Here is a 23,789-nt window from a genome sequence, read left to right on the forward strand (position 1 = left end):
AGAAACGATATTGAGTTATTTGTAGTGAGGTGGATGGACCTAGAGTCTGTCATACAGAGTGAAGTAGGTCAGAAAGAGAAAAACAAATACTGTATGCTAACGCATATATATGGAATCAAAAAAAAAAATGGTACTGATGCACCTAGTTGCAGGGCAGGAATAAAGATGCAGACATAGAGAATGGACTTGAGGACACAGGGTGGGAGGGGGAAGCTGGGGAGAAGTGAGAACAGCATCAACATATATACACTACCGAATGTAAAATAGCTAGTGGGAAGCAGCAGCATAGCACAGGGAGATCAGCTCGGTGCTTTGTGACCACCCAGAGGGGTGGGATAGGGAGGGTGGGAGGGAGGCGCAAGAGGGAGGGGATATGGGGACACATGTATGCACATGGCTGATTCGCTTTGGTGCACAACAGAAACTAACACAGTATTGTGAAGCAATTATACTCCAATAAAGATCTATTTAAAAAATAAAAAAAAGAGCCTTATTCCCAAACAGCCATGCAAAGTAAGGCCAGCTGCAGGGAATTAAGTGAGATTAATACTCACTCACATTGATCAAGAGAGAAAAGGCGGATACGAAGCACATTGGGAGGGACAAGGCTTTGCTCTCAAGGAATAAGAACGTTTCCTCAGATGGACAAGGAGGCTTTCACTCTGAAAGAAGGAGCCCAGCGCCATTCCATAATAAAGCCTGTGCAGCGGTCTGCAATAGTCCAGGGGAACTTGTCCTCCAGGAAAAATGAAATTGCAATTGCCACAGCTACCTCTGAGGGCTGAGGACACATAGCCTACAGCAGCGCTCTCCCTGTCAGAGCTGGGAAGAACCTTGGAGAACATCCAGGGGGGAAGAAGCAAGCCAAGTTGTGCAGATTTGGGGTGAGGAACAGGAGTCAAGCTTGCCCTCACTCTGCAGCCAAAAGCCGAGGCAGTTTGCACGCCAACTTGAATTTAACTTGCACACAGTCATCTTAGTACTAGGACACTTAAATCCCATCCGCCCAATACCTCACCCAAGTTTTGTTCAAACACTTCTCTAAAAAGTGCATCTGGGAAGTGCTCATTTAATCTCACATCCTCATTGTGTGATGGGGAAATTGAGGCACAAAGAGAGGAAGGGGTTTGCTTGAGTCAGGGGAAGAGTGCTGCTCACCTCTCCATACCCAGGCAGGGAGGGAAATAAAGCCGCAAGCAAATACCTTGTGGGCACCCTATTCAAAGTTTTGTTAAAAAAGAAAAAAAAAAGCTTCACCACAGAGCTAAAATAAACTCCTACAGACACAAAATACACAAAGTTGCTGACCATACAGTTTGGAAAGCAGATTCCCCATCCTCAGTGAGGAAGCCTTCCCCTTACAAAATACATTGAGCCTAGGCTCTGGCCCCTCCAGATTTCCTATTTACTGAGGCCTCAGTTATTTCCCCTGGTGTGCTGTGTGCCAGCAACAACGGCTGCAATCACCTGCCAAGACCTGGATTCCCTCAGCTTCCCTCTGATGGTTTCCATGGCAAACACTTCCACCACCCATTTTATATGTAGGATTTAGGCCAACCCAAGGGCTTTCGGAATTGGTTCTTCTGACCCCACTAGTGTTGACCCTGTTTTCCTCTTATAAATCAATGGATTTTATTTTAATTTCAAGGCTTACAATGACATTGCAGCTGTTCCGGGATTGTCTGTCAGCACGTGGCTTCAGCAGCCAGCCGCAGCCCAAATTCCTCATCCTTGTTCCTTGCGGCAGAGGACGATAGGAGCCTTGGTGAGGACTGTAATGAGGAACAGGAGAGTTCACTTTCCAATGGAGCCCATGCCCTTTGATCTTAACCTTTTTGATTGTGCCTGTGGCTGCCAAGCACCACTTTGATCCTTCACCTGCCAGAAGCCATGGAAGATTTTCAACATCCTCTGCTCTATTTAGAATGAAACAGAAGCTTCATCACCTGGCAGGCCAGGGCACCAGTGGCAGGGAATGAGAACTGTGAGCTCTACAGTGGTGACTGGACACTTTGGGAGGTGAGGATCAACGGGACATGGAATGGGCAGTAGAAAATTTTCTTACATGCTGCCTTCTGTCCAGTTTGGCCAAGTCCCCAGGGGGGCTGTCTTCCACCCTCAGGTGGGAAGTGATGGCACAACTTCACTGGCCATCAGAACTGACCTCCTGAGGACCTTTCCATAGGACACATGAAGGCAAATGAAAGAAGAGATCACTTTGGTTTTACCTCTTAGTTCTGACTAACATCCTATGAAATCATTGTTTATTTAAACCTTCCTGAGAAGATATTCACAATGGAGTGGGGTTATCAGAGCCACCATCCACAGATGTCAGAGGCCTGGACTCAGTGGGGTTTGAGGGGGACTCAGGAGAAAAAAGTGTGGTCCTTGCCAGATGCAACCTCACACCCTCTGATTTACAGGAAAACATAGAGGGCATCATCCAAAACTCCATCTTTACCTGTTCCTGAAATGCCACCCTTGGTGATTCCTTCTTTACAACACAAATGTGCCAGAGAGGATAAGGGGTGGTAAAGCTCAAGACCCTCAGATGAGGAGACAGGTTTTTCAGACCAGAAGAGTCCAGGTCAAGATGGAAGTAGTGGGAGGAGAGGGAAAGATGGGAGAGGAGCGATGAAAGAAAGATAAGGAAGAGAATGCAACAAAGACTAACTCTGCCTCTTTCACAATTATGACAGGGTCAGCCTGGGGAAGGGTCATTTTACATCTATCTAGTCATCAGTCTGAACTAAGACCCCTTAGGACACAGAGCCCTAGACCAGGACCTGTTTTAAAGGTACACAGAGAAGTTGCAGACCTACTGTACTTTCAGACCTGAAGCAAGAACCAAGTTCAACTCCTGAAGCCTAGGAGGGTCAGTGAACTCCTCATGCAGGTAGGAGACCAAAGTCAGGCTCCCAGACCGGAATCTGAGCTAAGGAAAGCTGTTCTCCTGTCTGGGGCTGTGGCCCATCCTAAACTGCTTATCTGAGATGGGTCTGGACAGGCATGGGACACTCTGGCAACCAGGACTTGTGATCTGCTAACTCAGTCACTTAAATTTGCAATATCCATACAGAATGAAACTTCACACAGACACAGACAAACATAAGGTCTGGATATGAACTGGGGGCCCAGGGAGCTGAATAAAAGCAGCACATACACACATACACAGACACACGCCAACTAAAGAGTGATGAGCACAGAGAGAAAAAAACCAAAAACTCACACACACACAAACAGCATCACAGAAAGGTAGCCAACAACCTCACCAAATCTGAGAATACATATTAACAGAAGAAGGAAGAAGGGGAGAACAAAGAAAACAATGACAATCAAACCAAAGGCAGTAAAAGAGGGGGAAAAAGGAAAAGCATGTAAAGTAGGAAATATAAAATAAGACTGCAGAAATAAAACCAATTTAACAGTCATCTTAATAAATGGAAATGGCTTAAACCCACTTATTAAAAGTTGGGGGTTATCAGATTGGACTTAAATCTAGCTATATGTAGTTTATAAAAGACATACCTGAAACAAAATTTTAAAAGAATGAAAGTGAAAGTGTAGAGAAATATGGCATTTATGCTGAAAACCATGAAAGGGATAAGGATGGACGCTCTATGATTAAAAAATCCAGCAAGGGGGCTTCCCTGGTGGCGCAGTGGTTGAGAGTCCGCCTGCCGATGCAGGGGACACGGGTTCGTGCCCCGGTCTGGGAAGATCCCACATGCCGCGGAGCGGCTGGGCCCGTGAGCCATGGCCGCTGAGCCTGTGCGTCCGGAGCCTGTGCTCCGCAACGGGAGAGGCCACAAAAAAAAGAGGCCCGCGCCCCACATAAAAAAAAAAAAAAAAAAAAAAAAAAATCCAGCAAGAAGTTAATGTAACCATGAACTTGTACACACCCAATAACATAGCTTCAAAATATATAAAGTACAACCTGACAGAAAAATCAGGGGGAAACAAGTTTTCTCATAGAAAACTATGGGGAAATTGAAAAATCTATACTCATAGTGAGATAATTTGAACACAGCACCTGCTAAATAAGGAACTCACTCACCCCAGAGTGAGGTCTCTCATGGCTGAGACTGAGGAGAATTAAAAAAACAAAACAAAACAAAACAAACCCTGGGGCTTCCCTGGTGGCGCAGATGGTTGAGAGTACGCCTGCCGATGCAGGGGACACGGGTTCGTGCCCCGGTCCGGGAAGATCCCACATGCCGCGGAGCAGCGGGGCCCGTGAGCCATGGCCGCTGAGCCTGCGCGTCCGGAGCCTGTGCTCTGCAACGGGAGACGCCACAACAGTGAGAGGCCCGCGTGCCAGAGGAAAAAAAAAAAAAAGATCATTTGTTTAAAAAAAACTTGAAGGTATAATTAATAAATTAAAAAAAAAAATAACCCTGAAGAATAGGAGGTTTCGGTCTTTAATTTCTCTATGGGATGAAGGATTGACTTGATCATGAGAAGGGTCCAATCCAACTCACTGTGGTTTCATTGGAATTTGAAGCCAAAGTCCAAGCTAGCAATGAAATGTGGCTGTGCTTGTGTTTTCTCTCTGTTAACCTATTTCCTACCAGCCCTGGAAGAGGAAGGGCACCAGGATGAGTGAAGAACTGAATTGAGGTCTGGTAGAACCAGTCTTTCCTGATGGCAGAGTGGGGAGGGAATTTATGAGCTTTGTAGAAAATGTGAGAAGGCCAAGAGACGAGGATCATAAAGCACCAAGTGTATATTCACTCTGAGATGATAACTCCTCCATTCCCAGGCCTCTTAGAGGAAATTAATTATGCTGTCACCACCAGCAGCTACTAGATGATTACACAGGCACTGTGTAAGTGTGCTATATGCATTGTCTCTCTTAATCTTCACAAAAAACCATTTCAAGTAGAAGTTTTTTATCACTATTCCTATTATACAGAAAAGGAAACTGAGGCTCAGAAAAATTCAGTGACTTTCCTACAGTAACACAGCTAATAAGTGACAGAGTTGGGATTGAACCCAGGTATGTCTGACTGTCCTTAACCATTACATGACACTTTCTTGGCTGTTAAAGTGAAAATACTCACCTGACACAACATAATAGCAACAAATCCCTCATCCTTCAAGTCTCAAGTCAGGCCTCCCTTTGGTCCTAAGCGGAAGTTAGCACCCCATGTTTCTAGTTCATACCTCCCCATACATCATTCTAGAAACAGTGAGCACTGCAAGAGTGGCAATTTATCTTGTCCTTCCCTGGATCCCCACTGCTACCACTACATCTGACCTAAAGAGGGTATCAGGATATTTTATTAAACTGAATTGAATGGACTGGCCAAAAACGCCAAATTCTGTCATACCTAAGCTCCACGCAAATGGAGGCACCTGGTCACTTGAGTCTGAAGTTTCATAAGCTTTCTTTCTAAACAGTTTGCCAAGTGAGCCAGTTGCCCTGGACAAGAAGTTCTTCTTACTACAGCAGCAAAGTTCTGCCCTGCCCATGCATGGCAGTCCCCAAGCCCCGCATCCAGGCCTCCATCACACAGGCAACTTCCCCTGCAGACAAATCATGGATGGTTCCCAAGGTGGTGTCACAAAGCAAGGGGAGCTTTGTGGTTGGGGGCTTCTAATTCCCAGTTTTCCTTTTCTCCAGGATACCTTAGTGCCCCACAAAAGATCTGAAAATCTGATGTTAAATGTGATTCTTCCTCCTGTGCCCAGACCAAGCCTCGATTCTCCAGGAAAGCTTCTCTATACTGGTTCCTCTGTGCTCTGCAAGAGGCTTCAAACTGTAGGTAGGGTTGGGATTTACCATCTAGCTGCTGATACAAAGCTTTGTGATTACAAACCATACCCTCAATACAGAGGAGAGAACGCAACAATTAATTGAGAAGTAAGAGGAAAGGGAAGTTTTTATATATTAATTGCCTGGGAAATCTTTTGACACTTTAAATGTGCTATTTCATTTAATCATTGCAACAACACCCCCGAGAAGTATTATTGATTCCATGTGACCTATGAGAACATTGAAATTCAGTGAAGTTAAGACCCTTGTCCAAGTTCACAGAGAGAAGAAGTGACAGTCTGGATTTGAATTCAGGACTGTCTGCCTCTAGGGGCGTGCAGCCTCAGACTATACAGACTCTGTTATAGACGGTCAATGGTGGGGTCCCTCCAAGGATCACACACTCCCTAGGCACCAAAAAAGACACTTGGGCTTAAACAAGACAGCGTCTTACTGAGATCATTCTTGTTTCCTCGTGAGAGCATTTGAGGAGAGAGATGTTGATTGATGCAGTTGTAATAATACTTATTTGTCTATAGTTGCTCCTTGAATTCCAGCCAAAATGGGACACACTGAGCTGCAGCTGTACAAGATGTCTGGATTCTCCCACACAGCAAAGAGTCGGGAAGTGGGTGGTCCGGAAAAAGGCTGAGTGGGGCCAGAAAGACATCTCCATTTAATGAATATTAATTGCACCTCTGCTCCATACCAGACCTGGGGGGGTGGGAGGGGAGGAAGAGGAAAGGCATGAAGTTGAACAAAATGTATTTCCTTTAGTTCCTCTGTATGTCAATTAAACGTTTCCTTAAAAATGCAAACATTTTTAAAAAGAGTAGTCTCTTCCTTTGAGGGAAATAACAGGCACATGAACAAAAACCAGAAGCATGATTTGATTGACATCATAATCAGGGTGTGCTGGGGAGGCCTAGAGAAAGTTGCTCCCCAGGGAGCTGGAGAAGAGTTTCCACAGAGGTGACTTTTAAGCTAGGTCTTGCAGGTAGGTCTTGTGTGGCTGTCCATCGGGTGCAGAGAAGCTGAGGGGTGGGGAGGCAGTCCAGGCCGGGGGGGACAGCCTGGGGAAAGGCTGCTGGGCACGGGCAAGCATGGAACACAAGAAGTTCAGTGTCTGATGCCTCCACTGTCCAGCCACATGCTGGTGGAGAGACCTTAGGTCAAGTCATTTCTTTGTGCCTCATCTGCCTCTTCTGTGAGATGGACAGAATAATAGTTTCTACCCAGATGGTTGTGGAAAAGATGAAATGTTATTACATTTTTAATGCCTAGAAGAACTCCTGGCACATATAGATGCTTAATAAAAGCTAGTTAATTTTAATTACTCATGTGATGATGACAACAATGATGATACAGAACAATGATGAGAAATGAGAATAGGATATTAGGTCAGGGCCAAGTTACTGAGAGCTTCAAATGCTATGGGAAGGAATGGAGAATTCCATCCCGTGGGCAAGAGGTAATTCTGTTTCAGAATGAAACTGCAGGAGACAGAAGATTTCTGCACAAAGTGCTTTCACAATTGTTACTTTCAGGTGAGGCTGCTGCCATCGCTTTGACAAGGACACTCCCCCGGAGTGTGGCAAGGCTGGCTCGTTCATCCCATGGATTCCTAGGGTGGGGGCAGGGGGAGAGATGACACGACAAGCCTCCCTCCCTGCCCCTGCCATCTAGCCCTGTTCTTCATGGATGTGCTGTGTAGAAGGTCTGCGGGATTTGTGAGGACATCTCCAGGCCTCCTGGGGTTTGAGATACATCACACTCCACAAGAACTGCCCCTCCTCCCTCTTTCTGCTCCACTCACTGAGCATCCCCACCCACCATCCCCGAACAGCTCTTGGAAAATGGACACGGATGTTCCACTGTCCCATGAAACCTTCCCAGGTCATCAGAGGTCTGGTGCTGACTAGCTGGCCTCCTGTCTGGACTTGGCTTTGGATAAACGTCCCTCCTTCACCCTGCCCTACCTGGTTCTTTGCCAGTTTGCCCCCTCCCACAGCCCTTGTCCATCTACCCCTGAAATTACCCTAACTCTCCAGCCTTGTTCCTACTCCTTCAAGCATGGGGCCCCTGCTTTCTTCCCCTTTCCCCCTGAACACTGGCGCTTCCCGTTTCTGCTTCTCTTCTCATCTTGCCCAAATCCTATCTGTCAGCCTCCCATTGGAGACTTCTTGTTCCAATAATGCCCTCTCTAACTACTAGAGTCCACACTGATCTTTCCCTTCTTGCTATGTGTATATTCAGGATGCCCCCCCCATACACACACACACAGTTTAGTCCATCTTATATCTTGTATTGGCCATAAGCACCTTGACTTGTAGTCTGATTTCCCCAAATCGACAGGGCGCCCCCCAGAGGCCTCCCCACCCGCATGGGGCATAGGCACTTAGCACTGGCTACAGAGAGATTCCCCTTCTCCCTTGAGGGACGAAGGCTACACCCGTTCTTCTCTTTCTCTCCATTCCAGACACAAACTGCTCAAAGAGAACAAAGAAAGATGCTCATATTTTCCCAAAGCGAATGAAATGCAAAGAGAATCTAGAACAGGGAAAAAAATGTTCCACATTTATAGATATGAGGAGGGAGGAGAGGTGATGGGATTTGTAACAAAGCAGCAAAGGGCGATTTTCATTTGCCTGGGTTTGGGTCAAGGCTGTATAGCCCACTGCCCTCTGAAGGACACTGCATTCACTCTTCCCTCCAGAGCCTTGGGGTTGACTAGGACTTGGGGAGTCTGGGTAGACAGTCTCATTCTCATGTACTTGTCCTCAATCCATGGGGGTGGGGGGTGGAGGGCTGGAGCCTTCCCTCCACCCCCTTTCCCATAGAAATAGGACAGAGAATGAGGGCGAATTCACTGATTCCAACCCACTCCTCACCGTCATAATGCATAATGCAGCAAAGCCAACCTGTATCTAGAGGTTAAAATAAATCAAACCAAATGTGAAACAGGAATGACTGCAGTAAGACACCAGGGAGAACTGGCAGACCACTGTGGTGGAACACACAGAGGTGGCAGAGAGGAGCTCTGGTGTCTGAAGGGCAGAGAAAGGTGACCTCAAGCCAGCTGCTATAGCTGAGGATGCACACAAGCCTGGAGACTGAGGGACCTGATCTGATCATCTCTTGAGTTCTCTTCTAGTTCTGAGATTCATGAATAAGTAAAAGGGTCTTACAGGTGGAGCAAATGGCTCAGAGGTGGCTGGCAGCAGATTTGAGGCATGCACCCCCATCTTTATGTCAGCTGCATTCCCCCATCCTGGGAAGTCAAGAAATCTGGATTCAGGTTACTCTGCTGGCCTTGGAAATTCATTCCCTTCTCTGGGCTCAGTGCCATCATCCTCAAAATGAGAGGCTAGAATAGATGATCTCTAAGGGGCCCCCAGCTCTGCCTTCCAAGACAGTTTGAGGGCTTGCTGTGTGCTGAGATGGTGGGACACGCTGCCCACATGAGTGCCCAGCCTCTGCTGGTCACCCAGTGCACTACAGGACCCTCACCTCTGCTCCCTCACTGTGGGCAGGCCACAGCCTCAGTGAGCTCTGACACGCCAGCTGGACAGCAGTGGCATCAGGCGTGGGATGGGGGGCACCTGCCACCAGCTTCCCCACCTCAGAATACAGGGAGCAATAGCCATGTGCCCTGCAGCTGGGCCCCCTCTACCAAGTCACTCTCAGCTAAAAGGCACCCTGCAGCCCACTCCTCTAAATGCACAATGCAACTAAATCCAACATCTACCAGCCCAAGACCACACACTACAGTCACGTGAGCCAAGGTACCTGCTTACCCCACACCTGCCAGAGGAGCTACCCCATGCCTCAGTGAGGAAGCCCTCCACCTCATCTCTCCAAGTCGTCTCTGGCAGGTAAAGTTTCAGCTTCTCTGACTATGCCTGTCCACACTCATCTGTCCCTTCTCTGAGGGCCTACACCATGTAGTACCTGAGCCCCAGAAATACCAAGTGATGTATGCTCTGTCGAGACACGTCTGCTCCTTAGCATGAACCTTGTTTCCTCAACCATGACATAACCTCCATGAGTATCACATGGAGTCCAGGAGCTTGGAGAGATTACATAAAACCAAAACTTCCCATATACATAGCATTCAGAAATTAAATTAGGGTAAAAGTTATGCTGCAAAAGAATCCTCAATATATAGTGACTTGAAGAACACAGGAGTTTATTTCTCTTTCTGAAGAACCATAGCTGATGCTGCTGGTGCTGGGCTCATATTCCCTCAGGTCCCTTTACCGGGCCCATGCCCACCAGCTTGGCTTCCAATGCCAGCACCTGCATCTTTGACAGAGGGCTGCTTTCGGGCTGCTGACATTCACTCTACCCACCAACACAGAGAAGACTGGGAAGTGCCTGGGAACTAATCCCCCCCTCTCCACCACCCTGAGACTGATGGGTGTGGGGATAAACATTGCCCAGTTCCCTTACGCTTGGCTAGCTCTGAAGGCTGAGTTTTACACTGGTTTTCAGAACTTCCCCATGGAATTAAGCCCTGGTCATCCACTGTGGTAGTTGGCCTTTATTGGCTGCCTTCTCTTCCCTTTGTCACCTCCCAACTCACCTGCAGTGCTCTGAGCCCTCCGAAGCAAACCACATGCATTCAGTCCTATTCTTAATACAGGGATCCAGGTTCCTTCCAATTTGTTGTTCTGCCACCCCTCCCCAACCCCAGCATGTTCTCCTGCTCTGCGTAGTCAAAGAGGTGTCACGGGCATATCCGTGCCCTGGCTTGTAGGAAGGAAAAGAGAGGACAACCAGGGAAGCAATTTGCTACAAGTGAGTGAGGTAGAAGTTGTACCCATCCCTTCTTTTCATGTGTCCTTAGTGACAACTTAGCTGCAAGGGAGGCTGGAAATGTGCCCAGCTTAAAATATTACTCTGGATAGGAGAAATGGTTGCAGTGGGCACCTTATATAGTCTCTGCTACAGAAATGAAAAAATACCTAACCATTTACTGGACTCCAAAATAAAAGTGCTCTGCTCATCTTCCATGTGCTGCTTTGTTGAATCTGTACAATACAATGAGTGTCACTGTTGTCATTTACAGATTGAGAAACTGAGGAGTTCAGTATCTTACCTGAAGTCACACAGGAGCAGTAAGGGGCAAAGTCAGGATCTGAACCCAGGTCTGACTGGCTTTTTTCTCCTCTGTGGTTATTCTGCTTTTTATCCCTATAAATGCATTTTATTTGGTTCCATATCCTTACTTGGAAGGTGACAAAATTGGGGGCCAGAAAAAGGCAGAGACTCACCACAAATCACCTAGAGAGCAAAAAGCAGAATTGAGCCAGAACCAAGGGGTCCTGGCTACCAGCTGGCTGCCTTATCCATAGAGCCTGCTCTGGGCTGGCAACTTCCAAACAGCTCCTGCTCTGATTCAGACCAGTGCCTATGGGGCTGCTGGGGAGAGGGATGTGTATCCTTTGGACTCACTGAGTCCAGAGCCCAGCCTTAAACCACAGTAGTATCTAAAGTTTCTAAATAGAAAATTTACCAATCAAGGTGGCAGTGATGGCCCAGTATCCCTTGTTACATGAACAGCATCCTCTGTGCTCAACTCACAGGCCTTAAACCAGCTCCCTGCCCTCTCCCAGAAGGAGGGATGCTGGTTCCCTTGGGTCTCGCTGTCAGCATGCAGGAATTAGACAGTGGAGAGGGATTGGGCCATAAGGGTCCCCAGATCCTCCATGAAGTCATCCCCTTGCTGTCGTCAGTATCAGTTGCCTAGCAACTGCCTTTGGCAGATGGTGGCACTGAGAGCATGCCAATCTCTCCCACAGCTAAAAATACATTCCGACGACAACGGGTCTATTTTAAAAGATACAATGTGCTCCCAACATCTTCCCTTGTCTGCAAAGAACTGTGCTGTGCTGGGTCTCTCTGGGCTTCTGATTTGGTCTGACGGTGTGGAAGGGAGTATTCTAGGAAGGAACTCAAGGCCAGGCACCACAGGGGTGCTTAGAAAATTGTCATGGAGGAGGATGAGGGAGAGGAAGAAGAGGAGCACGAGGAAATAGTGGTGTGGGAGGTAGATACCATAGTTGAGAGCAAACCCTGTAATTTGGTCATATTCTTTCCCTGCTCAGGAAGGTGGAGTTAGGAAGAAAAACCATAGAATCACAGAAGCTTAGCGCTGCAAGGGACCCAATCCCATTTCCCAGTTGGGAAGGCAGAGGCCCTGAGAGATTGAAATGAGAAGAGTTGGCTCTTTGCCCTTGCTCGGGGTGCAAGGGCTGGGGTTCCCAGGTGTGGACATGAGACCTCGGACCCTCAAACTCCTCTTGCATTCCTGTTGGCAAGTTTGTCACACCACCCCTCACCAGCTTAGCCTTTCCATTTAATCACCATCATTTGCAGCTTTCTTTTGTACAAAGAGAGTAGTAAGTGCATTTGTGCATTCATTAATTCAACAAATATTTATTAAGCACCTACTGCCATATTGTGCCAAGCCCTGTAGATAAGCAGGGGACCTATACACATGGTCCCCACCTCCTGTTGCTTGTGGTCCAGCAGGTGAGGATGGCACCGAGCAGGTAGGCACAGGGTATGCCATGCTACAGACATCGAGGCAGATTTGGGTCGAGGCCTACTTACCAGCTCTGCAACCAAAGCATATCACTTAGGGTTGCAAGATAAAATACAGGGGACCCAGTGAAATACGAATTTCAGATGAACAATAATTATTTTTTAAGATTAGTGTGTCACCGGTATTGTATTATCTGAGGTTCAACTTTAACTGGGCCTCCTATAATTTTATGTGCTATACCTGGCAACCCTACACTGAATATCACTAGTGTTAAGTTTTCTCATCTATACAATGGGAAAAATAGTATCTACTTACAGGGGTTATTTTGCAAATTAAATGAGAAAACATATATACATCTGTGACTGACAGATAAAAGTTATTTCCTCTCCTCTCCAAGCAGGGCTTCCCTGGGGTTTTGCCCTGGCCAGCTTATTAGCCCAGCTCTCCTCCCCCTCAGGATCTGGCAATAAGTGATGGGTAGGGGTAACCCTGCTCTGTCCTAGGGCTGAGCTGGGATGACGGAAACCTGCTGGTGGACAATGACTTGCCAAAGAACTAGGAACCCACCCGGCTTTGCTTGGAGTGCTGGTCAGGGCCAGCAGTTCTCCATTGCCTGGGATGCTTGCTAAAAATACAGATGCCAGGGTTCTACCCAAGTTTTACTGAATCAAGATTCTAGGGAAGAATGTGCCTTTTAAGCAAAAATCCCTGGTAACACTCTGGACTCTAAAGTTTGAGAACCACTGGTCTGGGGTGTGGGGAGAGATGCTGTCCCTGTAGAGGCAAGGCCACAGCAGCCTGTTTTGCGATTGGGATCCTTGATTGGATCCTAGAACAGAAAAAGGACATTAGTAGGAGATTGGCTGAAATCCGAAAAACATCAGTAGTTTAGTTAATGGTATTGTACCCATGTAAATTTCTTAGTTTTGATCATTATACCATAGTTACATAAGATGTTAACATTAGGGAAATCTCAGTGAAGGGTATATGGGAACTCTCTGTACTATCGTCACAACTCCTGTGTAAATCTCAAATTATTTCCAAATAAAAGGTTAAAAAAAAAACTGCTTTAGCTCAAAGCCTGCTGTGGACTCTTCCCCAGACCGGTGGTGCAGCAGAAGGCCCAGCCCGCATGCTAAACCGGCTTGAGTTAAGCAAGTGCGGGTAGCTGAGAGCCCCTACCCCAAGGTTCTGGGAGAGCACTGCTTTTCTTCCCTGCCATTCACACTGGGGCTTAAATGTCAACCTCAATGAATTACATTTTAATCTGTCTCTGTTATCAACCTGGCCAGGTCCTAATTGGATGCCAGGCACACTGCTGAAGGGCATGCATAATTCATCAGCTGGGAGGCCAGGAAGGCCTTTCATCATGGGCCAGGGAAGGAGGAGGGAGAGAAGGCAAGAAAGAGGGGAAGGGGGAGGAGTTAGAAAAGGAAAGAGAGCAAGTAGGGCTGGAGGGGAGGAGAGAGAAGGGACCTGGCACAGTACTAGCCACTCAGTCTTTCAGGCTCTGCTTCAGGGCCACCTCCTCCAGGAGGTCTTCATTTGCAAGACTCAGGCCCTCCTTCCCTTGGTTGCCCATAGCACAGGACACACCTCTGTTACACTTAACTAATTGGAAGGTCCTATGATGTTTACTTAAAAGTCTGCCTCCCCTAGACCTTGAATCCTCTCCCTTTGGGGTGATATCTGACCTGATGACAGGTCACCCCAGTCTGGCAGAGTCCTGGCACACAGTGAGTGTTTGTTGAATGACTGAAAGGTAGATTCTAGCTCAGGACATACAAAGAAACTGTCTTAACTTGAGCTCCTTGGCTCTGCCACCAAACTTGCCCCAGCCGTGTCCTGTTCCCGAAAGCCACCCTTCATTCTGTCCGGCCTCCTTCTCCTGCCAGCCACCTCCGAAGGCCAGGGACCACATAGAAAAGCAAACACTGTTATACTGGAACTGAAAGGGAAAGTCCGTATTTCTCCGGGCATGCCTCACGCTACACAGTCAAGCGCACAAATCACCTCCCCTCCACGCTTTCCTCAGTCCTCTCCAGGTGGGCTTCCACTTGGCTCAAACTGCTCTTGTCCAGGTCACCAACCAACTCCATGTGGTCAAAGCCAAAGGGCACTCCTGTCTTCACCTTGACTGACCTATCAGCAGCCTTGACCCCAACCACCACCTTGACACATGACCTTATCTTGACTCAACACCACACACTTCTGCCTTTCCTCTTTCACCTTAGCCACTTTGTGCCCACTTGCTTTGCTGAATCTCTCTCATTTACTCAACCTCTGAATGTTGGGAAGCCCCAAGGTTCACTCTTCAGAACTTTGCTCTTCTCGGGCTACTGTTTCTACTTAAATAGTATTACTCAGTTCCATGGCTTCAAATGCCATCAAACGCTAATGGTTCCTAAATATATATGTCCACCCTTGACCTCTCCCTTAAGCTCTAAGCACAAGTATCCACTTGAGTGTATTAGTTCTCTATTGCCAAGTAACAAACCTATCCCCAAATTTAGCAGCATAAAACAATAAAGATGTATTGCCTCAGAGTTTTTGTGAGTGAGGAATCCGTGTGCCACTTATCTGGGTGCCTCTGGCTCGGGTTCTCTCATGAGGTTGTAGTCAGGCTGTTGGCTGGGGCTGTGGTCTCATCTGAAGGTGTGATTAAGAGAGGATCTTCTTCCAAGCTCACTCTTGTGGCTGTGGGCAGGATTCAGTTCCTTGCAGGTTACTGGACTGAGAGTCCCTGTCTCTCACTGGCTGTTGACCAGGTGTCTCCCTCAGTTCCTTGCCATGAGAACCTCTCTGTAGACTGCCCACAGCACGGTGGCTGCCTTGCTTCACAGAAAGTGAGCAGGAGAATAAGAAAGAGTACCCAACACAGAAACCATGGTCTTTTTGTAATCAATCACAGAAGGGACCTTCCACCACCTCTCCCCAATTCTGTTTGCTGGAAGTGAGTCACTAAATTCAGACCACACTCAAGGGGAAAGGATTACTCAGGGTATGAACAGAAGGACACAGGAATATTGGGGGCCATTTTAAACAGGCATCTCAAATTAAACATGTCCATGAGAGAACTCCTGATTTTTCCCATTCCAAACTTTCTCATCTCCAAGTTTTCTCTATCTTGTAACGAGTGCAGCAGCATTGGAATGGAATGTACTATCAACTGGGATAAGCTGGAACTACCTCCCAGAATCTCCCTATTGCATGGTTCTGGGAAAGAGTTGGCCAGACTGGGAGCTTGAACCAGATGTGGAAGGAGGAAATGAAGCATCAGCCATTATTTTCAAAAGATCATGGCAGTCAGATATGCTGATGGGCAGACACAGAGGTAGCTGGAGCATCCCAGGTTGTCCTCACTCTGCTCTCTGTCCAGATTATCTTCCCAACTGCTGGCCTTGCTGACCAACAGCTACCCAAGGCCCACCTCCAGATGTGTGGCTGCAAGCCCAGAGAGGCAGAAGAGGAACAGAGACAACAGTACCTCAAAGCCCTCTCCATGAACTCCCCTCATGGCCTCACCTTGCTTGTTGGATGTGCTTGATTTCTTGCGTGTGCTTCAACTTATCCACCTACACCAGGCCTGCAGGACTGTTACTGGCTCTTTCTCTGATCCTCCAACTCCCCTTCCCCTTCCAGACTTCACTTCCTTGGTTCCTCTCACTATAAGACTACAATGAATTCCTGTAATGAATCCCTTATCCCTTAATGCTCATAATGCTGCCTACCTTTTATCTCAATTGAAGTATCACCTCCTCAGAGGGGAACTTCCTGAATTCACCACCCTGTCCATGTTAATCCCCCTAGACCTTTAGGTTCTAAATGAACTAATAAGCAACAATCTTTACTTCCTTCCTGTGTCCCATGTACTGCTCTATGTATCAATACTTTAATTGTGCTACCATGGATCATTTTAACATCAGTCCTTCAAAAAAGGTGTATTTATCCCTACCTTTTGATAAGGAAATGAATGCACAAAGAGGTGATTTGCCCATGATCTCACAGAGAACTAACAAAACACATAGTACGAGGGGAATTGGAACCCAGTTCTGCTTGACTTCCAGTCTGTTCTCTCCTTCACCTCTCCTTACCTGAAGCCAGAGTTGGGAGTTTCTCCATCTCTCAATCTCAGTATCTTCGTTTCTAATCCACAGATCATACTTCAGAGACTGATTGTGAGCACTAAAGCTATCTAGGAAACTTTTATCCCTTCCCACTTCCCCTGCTACAGATCTCAAAAGCCAAGGTCAGTCTCTCCCGCAGAGTGGATTCCCAGAGTGGAATCAAGGATGCCCAGGATTCCAAGACAAGGTGGAAGACTTCATTCTGGAGCCTTGGCGGCACCCTGCCGGAGCCCCTTCCTACCCCACTCTTACCTCAGCTAATGGTCTCTGTTGGACGGGTAGCTCAACTCTCAGCCACACACAGAATCAATAACAGAAGTCCCCAGACCTCGAATCAAATGTCTCACTGGGCTGTGTTTATCTGCAGAGGCTGAGTGACTCCCAGGTGGCAGGGCTCCCCTCCTTCATGGCCTTTGCCAGCTTCCGGCGATTCCACCCTGTGTTCCTCTACAGAGGATCTGGGCTGTGTCAGGCTTTCAAGCCCCACTTGGAGCTCTTCTGAGGTTTGTTCAACAAGTGAAGCCACAGAGTTGGAGAAACAGTCTTGTACTCCAGCAGGTCAAAGGGCTACAGAGAAGCCAGTGTCACTATGATTTGTTTCATCATGGACAAAGCTCAGAGTGGTTTTATCTGGGCTCTGTCTTCAGCCAGGACTCCCTGCCCAACTGCTCTGATCCTCCCTCTCCCTGTAAGACAAGGCCCTTTTGACCCTTTGACTCTCAGCTCAGAGCACTGCCCCCTCTTGGTGACCTCACTTTGCCTCTTCACCTGGTGTACAGGTCAAAACCAACCAACTACTAACCACACGCAGCTGAAACAACCCCTGTGAATGGCTTTATTTAAAATTTGGAAAAATCACTACTTTTTCATTAATTTAAACATTCCCAAAATGTTGTCTCATTCTGTCTATCAGAAGTTATTAGGTGGGTTTAACATAAAGCAGCCCCACTATAGAATTGTGGAAATAATCATAGCTGGTGCATTTTGAGCCCTTCCTCTTTGCCAAGCACTTTCCATGAGTTAAATACACTGATTTCCTTTCAAAAGCAGTGGGAGGTAGTTACTGTTATTACCCCTGTTCTCCAGGAGAGAAACTGAGGCTCAGAGATATTTAAAAACACAACTGTCATTACCCTTCCACTCGTAAGTAATGAAGCCAGAATTTGAACCCTGGTCCCAACTCCAGTCAACTGCTAACCTGTACCCAGTCACAAAGGAGGGGGTGGGGGAGGCTTGTCCTGATCCCCAACACAAATGCTTCTCAAATTTTAATGTACAAATGAAGAGAGCTCTAGTTAAAATGTATGAAAATGAATAGTTCGATTCTGAAGATCTGGGGGCGGGGGCCCAAGATTCTGCATCTCTAATAAGCCTCTAAGTGATGCTAATACTGCTGATGCAAAGACCTCACTTTGAGCAGCAAGGCTCCACATCACACTGTGCCCGGGAAGTACCTGCCACCCTCCCTCCCACGTGAGATCCTCTTGGGTAGGCAAGCTCTTATATTAAGCCCAGCCCACTCATGCTGTTGCAAGTGGCAGAAAACCCAATTTGAATGTTGGTTTAAAACAGAAAAGGAATTTATTGATTCATGTAACTGAGAAGGCATGGCTTCGAGTATGGCTGCATCTAGGGGTTCTGATGATATTTCAGGACCTGGTCCCTTAAAGCTTCTCAGTTTTGTACTTGCTGTTGGCTTCATTCCCAAGCTCCACAGTGTGATACAAAGACTGCCAGGGGAATGAAGGCACAGTGGCATGGTCTTAACAAGCTGAAGCTCAGGCTGGTGAGCTCACATCCCTGCTGGAATAAACAAAAGAGCCAGTTAAAGGCAGCTGCTGAGTCCCTCTTAGTGCTGTCGCCAATATGGGAAGCTCCAAGGACCCCATCACCCCACACCTGACCTGGGTGTCCTTGAAGTTTGAGCTGGCTAGTGATGCCAGTGCCACTGGGCAGATTGGAGACTCACAGCTAAGGAGCAGGTAGAGGTGGACTGGCCACACCCTGATGTGTAGCACCTTTTCATATTCCCTGGGTTACTCTTATCTTCCCCAACTGTGCCAGGTGGATTACTGGTCGCAATCCTTCACTCTCCTGTGGTAGTATTATACATCCACACCTTTGCCATAGCTGGGTGGGTAAGTAAACTTCCCTACCTCTTGATTTGGGGATTGGCCATGTGACTTGCTTTGGTCAATGGACATTAGAAGATGTGAATTGAGCAGAGGCTGGACACCTGCTTGCCCAGTTTGGCTTACTGTCTGGGTCATGGTGACCATGGAGTAGCTGCTGGCCCATGGAGGAGGAGAGTTATGTGGAATGAACCTGTACCCAACCTGCAGCCTAGAGTCCAGGGTCCAGCTAGCCCAGCTGAGTGGCAGCTGACCTGCAGAACTGAGAGCGTGAGGATAAATAACTGTTGTGTTAAGGCACTGAGGCTGAGCGTGGGGTGGACTTGTCACACGGCATCATTGTGGTGATAGCTGATATACCAGCTTAATGATTTACCCTCAAGAACAGGACCAGAAATTCCTCTTGAGCTCCCCCACAGTACCTAGTACATGCTCAGGTAACAGAAACACCGGGGCCCCTCTAGTCTAATTTCCTAATCTGTCAGACCGGGAAGCTGAGGCTCAAAGAGACAAAAGGATTAGTTTAAGGTCACACTAAGTAGGTAGCCCAGCAGCCAGTACTAGAACCCAGGTATGCTGACTTCTGAGCCAGTGCCTTTCCCCCATACCCTCTGCCCCTCTTATTTCTTTATTCAGAGCCTGAGACAACATGGTCCTGACCTGACAATGTCTTGACAATCATGTCTCAAGACTCAGAGGTCCCACTTGACTACAACTTTACATCATGGGATGGCCTTAGAGCTTGAGGCCCTTAATGGATATCCAGGATCTACTTCCCAGCCACAGCCTGCAGAAGCACAGAGGTAGGTTATGATCAAGGTCTGGGCACAATCTGAGACATAAGTGGCACAGGCAGGCCAACAAGCTCATGGGGTCAGTCTCAGGTCATGTGGTTGGTGGTCTCTGTACAGACCACACGAGAGAAATCACAGCTGGGACCAGGGCTCACGGAGGCTGTAATTGAAGAGGGGAGTGGCTCAGAGTGGGCACTGGAAGGGAGCAGATAGGGGTCCATCAACTCCTGGGGACCATCTTGGATCAGACCCAAAGCAAGGCCTAGTTCAACCGTAAGTTACTTTCCACCTCCTGGGAAAATGGTTTTCCAGCAGACTCACTGAGGGAAGTGGGTGCCTAGCCCATAAGCCTGGTTGGCAGGCATGTAGGACAGATGGGCTGCTGGCAGCATCCCCCTCTTGCCCCCTCCTCAGAATACTCCGAAGGGGGAGTGAGCAGCAGGCCTACCCGCACATCTCCTCCGGCCCACATTCACACAATCTGGCTGCATCTCTCACGTGAACCCCACCTCAACTCATCTCCCCCACCCACCCTAGCCCTACAGGCCTCCACTCCCCACAAGCCCAAGTTATCACCTCAAAGTCAGGGCTGGGACTAGGGTGAGGCAGGTGAGGCACAATATTTATGGTGGCATCAAAATTACTCAGCAATCAAGATAAATAATACTTTTGTGTGATTAAAAATCCAAATTAATGCAAAAAAAGTCCACAATGAGCAAAATATCAAAAATTTACATAAAGACAGTCTCTGACAGGGCGAGGATTGGACTGAGGTGAAGGAAGTCACATTGTATAAATACAGCGTTAGATGTCTTTATTAAAAATTTTGGTATTTCATGTACAGTAGATATTTTGCATTACCTTTAAATTTTAAAATATTGCATTATTAGTTATCTTAGTTACTGATTTTTGGCCTCCACTTAAATTCTGTGCCCATGGCAATGCCTCACTACCCTCACCCTGGTCCTGGTAAAACCCACTTGTGTCCTGTCCCTCAGCCCCAGCAGTGGCTCCCCAATACTGTCAAGATGCAAGCAAAACTCTCTGTGTGCCCTCTAAGTCCTCCTGGTTGGGCCCCTGCCCATCTCCACCCTAGCCCTGGTAGTCAGCTGGAACATACCTGCATGGCCATAAAGCTTGTTTAAATATTGGAATACTTCCTCATCCCGAGCACCAGCATCCGCACCCCAAGTGTCCCCTGCCATCCTGGCTCCTCCCCCAGGACACTATCAGAATTCCCCACAATCCAGCAACCAAAGGACCGATGTCTGACCAACTGGGGACCCCCAGATCCTGCCCAAGCAATGTTTTCAATAGTCGCCTCTCCTGCCTCATCCTACGCCAAGCTCTCCTGTGCTCGGCTCCAGACACACTGCCTTCTCCCTGTCTCTCTGCACGTGTGTTCCCTCTGCCTGGCACCTGCTACCCTCCCTTCTTTGCCCATTTCTCTCTGACACATCCTTCAGGCCTCACCCCAAGTGTCACTTCTGCAGGGAAGCTGTCCCAGACCTTTCTGACCCCCTACAACAGACTCTCTTCAGGCTGTGTGTTACTTCCATGGACTTATTCAAGATATATTTTGGAGAGTGAAGTGACCCAACTTGCTGATGGATCACATATAGGGTTTGGGGGTGGTAAGGGAATGGGAGGAGTCAGGGATAATTCCCGGGTTTCTGGCATTGGCAACTGTAGATTTAACACATCCCAAACTAAACTACTGCTCTCCCTCCACTGTAATAGATGCCAATTCCATGTTTCCGGTTGCCCAGTTCAAAAACCTTGTCTTTCTTGAATCGTACACTTTAAATGGGTAAATTAAATGGTATATGAATTATATTGATATCTCAATAAAGCTGTTTATATACATATATTACCTATACACTTATGGGATATAGACATATATCAAGAATCTGATCATTTCCTTCACCTCCACTGCTACTACCCTGGTCCAAGCCACCACCATCTCTCACCTGAACCACTGCAACACAGCGGCCAGAGGGATTCTGTTACAATGTCAAGCAGATTAGGTGATTCTTCTGCTCAAAGCCCCGCAAGGGCTCCTATCTCCTCATTAAAACCACATTCTTTTTCTTTCTTTCTTTCTTTCTTCCTTCCTTCCTTCCTTCCTTTCTTTTTGTATGCATTGGGTCTTCGTTGCTGCGCGCGGGCTTTCTCTAGCTGCGGCGAGTGGCGGCTACTCTTCGTTGCAGTGCGTGGGCTTCTCATTGTGGTGGCTTCTCTTGTTGCAGAGCATGGGCTCTAGGTGCATGGGTTTCAGTAGTTGTGGCTCACGGGCTCTAGAGCGCAGGCTCAGTAGTTGTGGCGCACTGGCTTAGTTGCTCCGCGGCTTGTGGGATCTTCCCAGACCAGGGCTCGAACTCGTGTCCTCTGCATTGGCAGGCAGATTCTTAACCACTTCACCACCAGGGAAGCCCAAAACCACATTCTTTTGATCAGAGTATTTAGTCCATTGACAGTTAAAGTAATTATTGATAGGTATGTACTTATTGCCATTTTAATCCTCATTTTCCAGTTGTTTTTCTAGCTCTTCTTTGTTCCTATCTTCTTTTTTTGGTTTTTCCTTTGGTGGTTTGATGATTTTCTTTTGTAGTATTCTTGAGTGCCTTTCTTTTTGGGTTTTGTGAATCTATTGTAAGTTTTTGATTTGTAAAGCTACATTCTTTACAATGGCTACAAAGCCCTACACACTCTGACCTCTCCTTCTTTACCCTTGGCCTCACCACCTCTACCCTCCTCCTCACTCACTCGTAGCCAGCCATACCAGCCTCCTTACCATTCTTCACATGTACCAGACATGTTCTCACCTCAGGGCCTTTGCACTAGCTACTCCTCCTGCCTGGTTTGTAATCCGTCAGATATCTGCAGGGCTCACTCCTTCACCAGGCATCACTGACTATCCTATGTAAAATTGCAGACCAACCCCAGTATGTTTAATCCTTTTTTCAATATTCAACATTTTATAGCATTTATCATCTTCTAATATACTATATTACTCACTTATTTGCCGTATCTATTGTTTATTGTTCTGCCTCACCCCCTACTAAAAAGTAAATTTCAAGAGGATATGAATCATTATTTTGTTCTCTGATGTGTTCCAAGCATTTAGTGGACACTGAGTAAATATTTGTTGATTAAATAAGTGAATATGCAAAATGTGTCATTATTACGTGGTATGGAGAAAACTCTCGCCCCATAGTAGGTGCTCAATAAATATTTGTGAATTAAATATTGGTACAATATTGATCCACAGGCCAGACTTAGAAATGTGTCCCAGAGCATGAGCTTAGTGCTTAAATGAGATCAAGTAGAAACTGACCAGCACTGTGCTTGAGCCATAGTAGAGTCTGAATAAGTATTCATTTACTACAATTTTGCTTCAAAAATTATGTTCCCCATCTGGGAATACCATCCCTTCTCTTTCCATACATCCAAAGAAAATCCATCCATCCTTCAAGGCTCAGTCAAGAATCACCTCTTCCTAGAAGTCTTCCAGTTCACTGTCTCCCAGCTCTGAATTCTACACCAGTATTTTTTTTAAAAAATCAGGCAGCCTCAGGTTCTCTCTGAATAGATGTCTGTGTGTAGCTGCTGTGTCAGTGCATCTTCCCATGTACTCTCCTAGTAATCTGTTTCAACAATTAATGCCTTTTCTTGGTATATCCTCCCTTCCATACACACTCCACCTAGTCCTCCTGTGACCACATGAAATATGAGACAGGCATGCCTGCCAATGCTCTCACCACAAAGTTATCAGGAATAGAACTTAATAAACAGGACGCAACATATAAAAACACTGAGTCAGAGAAATGACACACAAATGCTAAAACTGCCTTTGCTGCCAAAATTCCAGCCTGTAGATGGTCCTTTACGGTTGGCGATGAGGAGAGCCCACGTTCTTGGGTCTTCTTTACTCCTGACTTCAGTCAGCATTCTCTGATGTAGCACTTCAACTCTCATGCCTCCTTGGGGCCTCTGTCGTCTCCAGTCTTCCAGAACCTCTGGTACCTGGGCTGTTACTTTTGGACCAGGTGCTGTAGCATGCCTAACTTCCCGTGATATTTGGAAATCTACATCCTGTGCCTCAAAGAACCAAGAGAAGAGAATAGGAAAGGAGAGACCTGGCGTTTGCTTTCACAATGTCATCTTTGCAGCTCTGCAGGCCAATGTCTTCCCTTTCTTAGTGGGTTTGTTTGCAGTACTTGCTGAGAATCCATTTGAGAATCTGCTGGGGTCTCTCTGCCAAGTCAGATAACTCCCCCACACCCACCTTCCTGGCAGTGATGCTATGTGAAAGCACCTGCAAGCCGGAAAGCAGGGCTGTCCCATGGTGTCTCTTTACAGTTGCATCCAAACATATGTTGTATTTCTCCAACTGGTCTCAAAGTCAGAGAGCCAGGCAGGCCTGGG

At 47.1% G+C, this 23,789-nt stretch overlaps 1 long non-coding RNA gene across 2 annotated transcripts in view; it reads right to left on the reverse strand.

The window, feature by feature from the left end:
* Positions 1-685: 685 nt before the first annotated feature.
* LOC113627311 (uncharacterized) overlaps positions 686-23,789 on the reverse strand; it is a 225,387-nt gene continuing 202,283 nt past the window's right edge. The window contains exons 4-5 of one of the 2 annotated variants that reach the window (XR_003435506.1): positions 6,213-6,472; positions 686-1,772 (exon numbers count right to left, since the gene is read on the reverse strand). This is a non-coding gene — a long non-coding RNA (uncharacterized LOC113627311). The remainder of the gene's footprint in view (positions 1,773-6,212; positions 6,473-23,789) is intronic. The other variant, XR_003435507.1, reaches the window with a different exon arrangement.

The sequence above is a fragment of the Aethalodelphis obliquidens genome, unplaced genomic scaffold (assembly GCF_003676395.1).
Source record: "Aethalodelphis obliquidens isolate GAN/ISIS:26980383/991018 unplaced genomic scaffold, ASM367639v1 scaffold20, whole genome shotgun sequence".
Taxonomy (NCBI): domain Eukaryota; kingdom Metazoa; phylum Chordata; class Mammalia; order Artiodactyla; family Delphinidae; genus Aethalodelphis; species Aethalodelphis obliquidens.